Genomic DNA, 9,638 nt, shown 5'->3' with positions numbered 1-9,638 from the left:
ATTCCTAGAAGTGGGAGCTTGTTTAAATGTGGCGGGATGCAAACTTTATGAACAGAATCCTAGTGTGTCTTCTGTTTCTGGCTAAATCGGTAGTAATGAGTTAAGGGGGATACAGGAGGCAGTGCTGAAGGTGGAAGGCAGGAAATGGCAGGTCTCAGCGCCCTGGGCATTGCCCTTGGTCCCCACACTGGGCACAGGTGCAGAGACCTGCACTTTGATCCATGTTTGTTCAGCAGCCAGTGTGGGGGGCTTGTGTCCAACTAAAGCCAGTCCCCAGAGTCCTGGGGTAGGAGACATCGGCAGGGGTGTTCATCTCAGATGTGTAGAGAAAATTGTTTTGGAAGATCTTTCTTGACTATCTGAGAAAGTGATTTCAAAGAAGGTTAAACTGTACTTTGACTTGGCAAGTGCGGGTTAGAAGTCCTCATTTGGATCCCCCCGAAAAGTACCTGCTGCCTAGATTGTCTTCCAGCTCGAGCTTAGATTGTATCCACTACCATCAATCCGTGGAAGGATGGTTGAAAACACAACCTCTTTCTCAAACTCGTCTGAAACGTGAGAGCAGAAGCCTGGTGCTAGCAGCTCCGGGGGCTACAGGGACACAGGGAGGAGAGCCCGGTGCCTGGGACAGCCCGGTGGGGGCGGGGGCGGGAATGCTGCTGCTGCGAACAGCAGGGGGCTGGCCCTGGCCCCTCTTCACTGGTCACGGACAGGTGGCCACCGGGCGCTGTGCACAGGACACATCACCCTTGGGATGCCCAGCACACACACACACACACACACACACACACACACACGTGCGCACACAACTGGGGTAAATTACATTTTCCACTTACAGAGTTTGTTTGGGTCCTTGGAAAGTCGCCCGGGAATATTCCCCAAGCAGTGTGTGTGTGACAGTTTGATCTCCACTTTGAGTTTGTCGCCTTTGACTGTGTTTCCCAGTCATGGCAATGACAGTGCTCCACACAGTTGGCCTCTCCCCCAGCACATGCTCTCCTATAGACCGAGTGTGTCCTCCCAAATCCACATACTGAAATCTAAGCCCACTGTGATGGTAGAAGAGGCGGTGTCTCTGGGAGCTGATTCGGTCATGGGGCTGAGTCCTCACCGACAGGGCTAGTGCCTCATGAAAGGCCCAGAGAGCTCCGTTGTGAGGACGCAGTGTGAGTGTGGACTGAGTGTCTGGGGACCAGAGAGGGAGCTCTCACTGGACACGGGATCGGCCTGTGCCCTGACCTTGGACGTCCAGATTCTGGAACTGTGAGCAGGGAACTCCTGTTGGGTGAGCCCGGCCTCTGTGTTCCGCAGGAAGGCTGAGTAGACCAGGAGGCCCCTTGCCTGCAGGTGGGCGTCGCTCTCTCCTGCTTCTCCCGATGCCTCTGGCAGCTCCGCTGTCCCCTGCCGGCTGGCCTTTCTATCCCGCTTTGTAGATGCAGACACGCCCGCGGTTCAGGTGCCCACGCCCACTCTCCCTTTAGTCTCCCAAGGTCATCTCGTCCATCTGATGGCTTGAAATGTCTTCTCTACGATGACAAATTTTCACATTCATGGAATGTATTCATGATAATATTACTCAATTAAACAATTTCTCAACAAAAGGAAGACAAACAACCCAATTAAAAAATGGGCAGAGGACCTGAATAGACACTTCTCCAAACAGAACAGCTTAGAAACACTCTTAACAGCTCCCATAACATTTTCTCTTTCTTTCTTTCTTTCTTTCTTTCTTTCTTTCTTTCTTTCTTTCTTTCTTTCTTTCTTTCTTTCTTTCTTTCTCTTTCTTTCTTTCTTTCTCTTTCTTTCTTTCTTTCTTTCTTTCTTTCTTTCTTTCTTTCTTTTCCTTTATTGATTTTAGAGAGAGAGGAAATGAAAAGGAGAGAGAGATAGAAACATTGATGAGAGAGAACATCGATTGGCCGCCTCCTGCATGCCCCCCACTGGGGATGGGCCCACAACCTGGGCATGTGCCCTGACCGGGAATCGAACTGGCAGCCTCTTGGTGCACGGTCGAGGCTCAACCACTGAGCCACACCCTCCGGGCTCCCATGACATTTTCATTAGTATAAAGATTCTTCTCAAATTTAAATGACGATTAAAATGTATTTTGCAGTTGCCAACAGTGACTAAACTTGCTTTCGATTATATCAATTGTAAATAAGTTGCTAGAAGTATGAATTTTGATGAGATAATAATACACTGCAGGAAAACAAGCCACAAACATCTTATAATCAATCAACATCTCACATTAATAAAATAGTACTTATTGTGTTATAGTAAATCATGACACCATTCTATATAAATATATATAGATACACAGATATATAGATATACACACACATGTATGCATGCGCACATTTTTGGGGGTTTCTGGTAAGTGTGTATTACTGGTGTGTCAACCTTATTCCTTGTGATGATTAGTTTTATGTGTCAACTTGACTGGGCCATGAGGTGCCCAGATATCCGGTTGAATGTGTCTGGAGTGCCTGCGAAGGTGCCTGATAAGGTTAGTGCCGGCCTAGTGGGAGGAGGTGCCCCGCAGGGCCCTGCCCCGCCCACCAGGCCTGGGTAGAGCAGGAAGGCGGGGGTGGGAGGGGGGCGCTGGAACATCAGTCCTTTCCTGCCTCGGGTTCGGACTCGGGTTCTCAGCATCCGCTCCCCTCGGTCTCCGGCTTGCAGCTCCCAGCACTGTTCCTAAGACTCAGCTGAAGGAGAAGCCTGCCACCTCGGCCCTCCTGACTTCTCCCCTGCGCCGCGGCCCTGTCTCCTGCTACACCCCCTCCGGGCTTGCGCCTCTTCTCACGCTGTCTGGGCCGTGACGTGGCCCAGCCACCTGCTCCGCCGTGTGGAGGGCAAGCAGGGCCTTGGAGTTCCGAGGCAGCTGGAAGGCGGGCAGAGTCCCGAGGCTGCTTTATCATCAGGGAAACTCCCTGAGACATCCCACAAGGTGAGGGGTAACTTCTGGCCATGGTTTCTGCTGCGATGAGTGTGCTTCGCTCTCTTTCTTGAGTTGCTTCGTCAAAGGCCTTCCTCTCTATCTTCTGTCCCCACCAATGTGTTTCATTCCATTTCAACCACCTCCCAACAGACCCCCCAGATCTGCATCTCTGCAGGTCCGAGTGAGGAGCACATCACTCAGGGATGATTCCTGCAGTGTCTCTGCCAAGCTGGCGACTTCCCGGGCACGGTCAGCAGCAACCCATCGTGCCCTTGGCTCCGAGTCCAGCTGTGACCAAACGGCAGTGGGTGTCCTTTCTAAGGGCTTAGCCCTGATGGCCTGACTCCCCTTGACTTTGGTGGTGTTTTTTTTTATCCTCACCTGAGGACATTATTTTTTGCATTTATCTTCAGATAGAGCAGGAGGGGGTGGAGAGAGAGAGACACATCGAGTGGTTGCCACCCACATGACCCCAACCGGGGCCGGGGACAAACTGCAACCAAGGTACGTGCCCTTAGCGGGAACCAAACCCGGGTCTCTCTGGTCTGTGGGTCAACGCTCTAACCACTGAGCCAAACCGGCCAGGGCAACTTTGGTGGTTTTTATGGGCAACATATTTTGCCAAATACAGCAGGTCTATTTCCCCCCCTAAATATATTCTATCACTTTGTACCAGAAGAACTACTCCCCAGTTACCTTGAAAATCAGCTATTCTGGTTTTCAAATTCATCAGCATTGTGTGGTGGTGTTTCTCAGGCAGCACCCACTATTTCCAGAGCTACTTTGGGGGTGCTGCAGTACTCTCAATCATTTTCCATTGTTATCAGGGGGTCCCGGGCAGAGCCTCAGTGGCGGGAGAGACGGATCACAGCCTTCCTTCTCTGAGGACTGTCCTTTTCCAGCCTATGCCCCACCAGTGGACGCAGGAATGGGCTCCAGGTAATGGGATCCAAGGGCCTTTAGCGCAGCTTCTGAGACAGGCCCTGGCGCAGGACTGTCAGCCAAGTGCCACCTCTCCTGGGCCAGCAGTGTCCACAGCAGCATCTCCCATGTGCCTCGCACATGACCCTTCTGTGCGCTGGGCCCTCTGCAGAGCTGACAGGCTTACCTCTGAGAGAGACACCAGCCTTCCCAGCAGTCACGGCCCCAGACAGCCATGGTTTTTACTCTGGCGTATCTGTGATACTCAGCAGGGTTCTCAAAGTAAGGCGCGGTTAGAAGAGTCAATCTTCCAGCCTTACCTTAGAGCTGCTGAGTCAGAAACTCTGGGTTTGACCCAGCTCCCCAGGCTGCTCTGATGCAAGTCAAGTTCAAGATGCATGGATGCACAGAATACCCATTCTCCCTCCATGCTGGGGTCACATGGTGGCAGTCCGCAGCTGTCAAGCGTCTTTCCAGTCAGGCCGGTGTGGCTCAGTGGTTGAGCACTGACCTCTGCACCAGGAGGTCACCAGTTCGATTCCTGGTCAGAGCACATGCCCAGGTTGTGGGCCCGATCCTCAGTAGAGGGCATGCAGGAGGCGGCCCATCAATGTTCTCTCTCATCGATGTTTCTAGCTCTCTCCTCTCCTTTCCTCTCTCTCTAAAATCAATAAAAAGTCTTTCCTAAGGGCCAAGACGCCAGCTGCCTGGCTTTCCCCACGTGAAATCGGGGCCCGTGGCTTCAGCCTTCAGTCAGGGAGCAGCAGCTGAGCCTCAGAACCCAGAGGAAGTTCTGTCCCCAGAAAGGTGTCTTCCGTGAATCCACACCACTCTTTCCTGCCTGCCATGGTCATGCTGCACACAAGGCTGTCCATGGGCTGACTGCAAGTCAGCAGTGACTTCAGGTCCCCCACATGCCTGGTGAGACTCTCTGCCCCTGTGGCATACACAGCAGCGCTGCCCGAGCTGAAGCTGCTCACGGTCTGCGGGTCAGCGCCTGCACTGGGACAGGCCCGGTAGAGCGGGGCGGGCTCTACGATTATAGCCCCACAATTTCCGTGACAGGTTCCCTGCTCTCCAGGATTTCCAGCCAGGAGGACCTGCGTATTGATGACTGGGTGGGAATTAGTCAGGAACCCCCGGCCAGCAACTGGAGGGGTGAGGCCTCCGGGAAGCTCAGTGTCCAAAGCCTTTAGAGCCTGCTCTTCGGTTCCATCTCTGTGGCCGTGTCTGCCCTGATGACCACAGTGCAAACACCACCCAGGACACGCCACATATCCAGAAGGCTCGTGTCACTGGTCTAAAAGGTCTGAGCCGGCGAAGGTCACATCCACAGCACAAGGCCAGTGTAGAGCAACATGGCTTTATTGCATGCGCCCGGGTGCAGGCGGGCTGAGCCGAGAAGGGGTCAGCCTCGAAGCAGGGTTGGGGTGTCGGTTATATGCCCTGTTTCAGCTTCCAGCAGTTCCTGCTGACCTCCTCTGCACGGCCCATTGTCCACTGTGCAGCAGGGCTGGGCTGGTATCTCGTCCGGCACCTGATCCATTGCCTTGCGGACAGTCCAGATAATCCTCATCCGTACTCAACAAAAGGCTGAGCAAAGGTCATGCAAGCAACACAATTTCCACAGTTTCTGCCTTTTGCAAATTTTTACCTTTACCTTTTAAAACATTGCTAACCCTTTCAGTCTCCTCTGTGTCAGGTACCCAGGGAGAGGCAGATTCTGTGGCCCTGAGGGAGAGGCCTGGGTCTGCACCGGCAGTCAGGGCGCCCCCCACTGGCCTGGCCTGGAGCTGCCAGCAATCTGGCGGTGCTTTCTGGACAGTCCGGCCCTCACCAAGCTGCACTGTGAAAACGAGAACCTCGGGGCAGCAAACCGTGCTTCACCCTGATCTCCAGCCCCACTCCCCGCAGCTCTGGGGAAGTGTGTTGGCTCTCCAGCCTCTGAGCTCCTCCGCCCTCCTGAGCCCAGCCCCTCCGAGGTGTCCTCTCCGGCAGCCGGCTGGAGCAGGGCTGGTTCCCGCCTGCCCTTGACCATGGTCCCGACGTGTGAGGCCTTCTGCCACTTCTCCAGGGCATGGCCAGCAGAGCTTCTGTTTCAACACTGCTTTCTTTCAACGTCTCTGTGGGTAACTGAGGGACAAGAAGACACTGTTCAGGGGCTCCTCCCCCTCCCCCACCTGGAGAAACCTCCTGTGGAAGTTGTCCCAGGACACTCATGTCATCACTGTGCTGATTCCCTTGCTCGGCTGTGCAAACATGGTCCCTAGGATTCCTCGTCCCAGCACGTCGGCAGGGACTCACAGCTGGGCACAGCCCTCTGTCCCACCCTGGTCCCTGCCTCCGCAAGGGAAATCCAAGTGTCACCCTGCTCTTCTGGGTACATCATTATTGTCCTAACTGTGGAGAGGTCTTTACCCGGCTCTACACACCATGCCTTGGTCGGCTGCAGAGACGGACGCCCCACCGTTCCGTAGTCCTGGAAGAAAGCCTGGAACACTCTCCAGACCTCAGCAGGAGTGCAGGGGCCGGGGGGTGGGGGTGGGGTGGGGGTGTGACCGCGGCAGGGGCCTCAGGGCAGCTATTTCAGACACGCCCAGGTCAGCCTTGCTCAGCGTCCCTTGTGCAGTACAGTGCAGAGTGTCCGCCGGGAGTGTCATTGCGGGAGAACCCTTCTGGCTCTCCATCTTCGCTGCGTGCAAGGCGGGGTGGGTGCCCTGTCACAGACAACAGAGACGTTTTAATGAAGGGAGACAGAGGCTCCATCCAAGGCGCTTGCGATAATTATGCCCTCCAGGCAGGGTCACAGAGCTGTCGTTAAGGGTTCACTGGAGACAGGACTGTCCTCAGTGAAAGCTGTTCCGATCCGAGGAAACAGCAGACACTGTGACCCTCTGGCTCCCGGAAGATTTAGCGCAAAAATGAGACCAGACACCAGAGCTGCAGCTCAGCTGCTGCCGGATTGCGTGGGCCTTTCGTCCGGTTCACGCTCAGGGTGGGAGCGCGAGCGTCAGAGAAAGCATGTTGGGAAAACCACTTTAGTCACAATCAAGTGGGAGGACTTTTAACTTCTTAGGAATCAGGCTGGAAAGGCCAGAGCAGAGCTTGCCACCCCGGAGAGACAGCTGGGGTGCAGGGCCTTCTACCCGCGGCAGTGGGACCAAGGTGGAGGGTGCCAGGCTTCTCACAGGGCAGAGCGAGTCATGAGGTGACTCTGTGTCGCTCATTTGCACTCTGTTTGCCTGTCAGTGTTTCCTGGTGGATTAGAAGACTGATTTTCATATTCAGAGCAAATGAAAATAAAGCAAATGCTTTTTGCCTTGGGATGAAATCTTACACAGTGTCCTTAAATAAAATAGGGTTTCCGGTGAGAGGGGTGTGGGGGCTGGTTCTGCCTGGACCCACAGAACAAGCCTAAGACAAAAGAGGTGCTGTGTGTGTACATGTGTGCATATGCGTGCATGTGTGTATATGTGCGTGTGCATGTGTGTATATGTGTGCATAAGTGTGTGGCGTGTATGTGTGTGTGCATGTGTGTATGTATAGGTGAAAATTCTCGAACCAAATTTTATTAGCTCCTAAGCCTAATGCACATTGCTACTTGGAGTAAGATCACATGCTACATGCGAGCTCTGCTTTGGAGTCAGCATGAGGGAAGATCATCTACACTCAACATTATTTCAGGGTGATTTACTTCTTGGGAAAAGGGAAAACTGGAAGTTTAGGTAAGCTCTCTCTACTGTTCCACAAAGTTTTTCTTCCCTCCTATGTTCGAGCAGATTAATGTTTTCCTTTGAATATCAGTAATTACTGGGTGTGTGGTTAGGAGCCACGTGAAAAGAAAATCATACACTTAGGAATTTTAGGGAAAGAAAAAAAACCTTTCTTCTCTACCCTCTTGAGGTTCTCCAGCGGAGGCCCCGCTGACTAGATTGACAAGAGGCGGATGAATGTTTGCATCTCACCCCCGCGGGAGTGCTCAGCGCCCAGTCACTCAGAGGGGCGGTTAGAACGTGGGCTCATCCGGCATCTGACAGGCGACAATGTATCTGCAGAGAAGCGACATGATGCAGGGAAAGGGTGTTAGGCTTTTAGGAGCAGCAAATCTGCGAAGACAAATGTATGGGGGAACTAATGGGAAATAAGGGGGCTTTAACAGGGTTGCTGAGTCCTTCTCTGCTTTCCACCGGCTGGCAAGAGTCTCTGGCGAAGAGAAGCCGGAGCCTCCTTTAGGCAAATGGGAGGTTTTGGTATGTGCTGTTGCTGTGTCTCCAGTTCAGAAGAACCCTCTCGCCACAGTGGTGCATTTCAGTGACGTTCTGATCTCCTACAGATCACACTCACCCTGGAAGGATGCTTATTTTGTGCAAGAGTTCTGGGTACGAGAGGTGTGAGCAGATGCTCACCTCACCTCTCAGGCTCTTCCCCGGAAGAAGAGCTCTGGGTGGGACAGGGCAGTGCAAACCTTCTAGGCTGCTGTCCGCTCCTAGGGTGCTGTCCGCTCCTAGGGTGCTGTCTGCTCCTAGGATGCTCTCCGCTCCTAGGGTGCTGTCCGCTCTAGGGTGCTGTCCGCTCTAGGGTGCTGTCCGCTCCTAGGGTGCTCTCCGCTCTAGGGTGCTCTCCGCTCTAGGGTGCTGTCTGCTCCTAGGGTGCTCTCCGCTCCTAGGGTGCTCTCCGCTCCTAGGGTGCTGTCTGCTCCTAGGGTGCTCTCCGCTCCTAGGGTGCTCTCCGCTCCTAGGATGTTCTCCGCTCCTAGGTGCTGTCCGCTCCTAGGGTGCTGTCCGCTCCTAGGGTGCTCTCCGCTCTAGGGTGCTGTCCACTCCTAGGGTGCTGTCCACTCCTAGGGTGCTGTCCGCTCTAGGGTGCTCTCCGCTCTAGGGTGCTTTCCGCTCCTAGGGTGCTCTCCGCTCTAGGGTGCTGTCCACTCCTAGGGTGCTCTCCGCTCTAGGGTGCTCTCCGCTCTAGGGTGCTCTCCGCTCCTAGGGTGCTCTCCGCTCTAGGGTGCTCTCCGCTCTAGGGTGCTGTCTGCTCCTAGGGTGCTGTCCGCTCTAGGGTGCTGTCTGCTCCTAGGATGCTCTCCGCTTCTAGGGTGCTCTCCGCTCTAGGGTGCTGTCTGCTCCTAGGGTGCTGTCCGCTCCTAGGGTGCTCTCCGCTCTAGGGTGCTGTCTGCTCCTAGGGTGCTCTCCGCTCCTAGGGTGCTCTCCGCTCCTAGGGTGCTGTCTGCTCCTAGGGTGCTCTCCGCTCCTAGGGTGCTCTCCGCTCCTAGGATGTTCTCCGCTCCTAGGTGCTGTCCGCTCCTAGGGTGCTGTCCGCTCCTAGGGTGCTCTCCGCTCTAGGGTGCTCTCTGCTCTAGGGTGCTGTCCACTCCTAGGGTGCTGTCCGCTCTAGGGTGCTCTCCGCTCTAGGGTGCTTTCCGCTCCTAGGGTGCTCTCCGCTCTAGGGTGCTCTCCGCTCTAGGGTGCTGTCCACTCCTAGGGTGCTCTCCGCTCTAGGGTGCTCTCCGCTCTAGGGTGCTCTCCGCTCCTAGGGTGCTCTCCGCTCTAGGGTGCTATCCGCTCTAGGGTGCTGTCCACTCCTAGGGTGTTCTCCGCTCCTAGGGTGCTGTTCGCCACCCTCGGGCTCAGCAATGGTGTCCTTTTGGTTGAATTCACAAACACTAAATTCACATATGAATCTACTGTGTTGACCAGTGGCATATCCTGACAACTCTGGGGACTCCATAAATTTAATTTCTTCTTCTTTTTTTAAATTAATTTATTTTTGTCACAGATATCCCCCC

The sequence above is a fragment of the Molossus molossus genome, unplaced genomic scaffold, assembly GCF_014108415.1.
Source record: "Molossus molossus isolate mMolMol1 unplaced genomic scaffold, mMolMol1.p scaffold_m16_p_29, whole genome shotgun sequence".
In the NCBI taxonomy this organism is placed as follows: domain Eukaryota; kingdom Metazoa; phylum Chordata; class Mammalia; order Chiroptera; family Molossidae; genus Molossus; species Molossus molossus.
The sequence above is the reverse complement of the archived record's forward strand: the minus strand, read 5'-3'. Positions refer to the sequence as shown.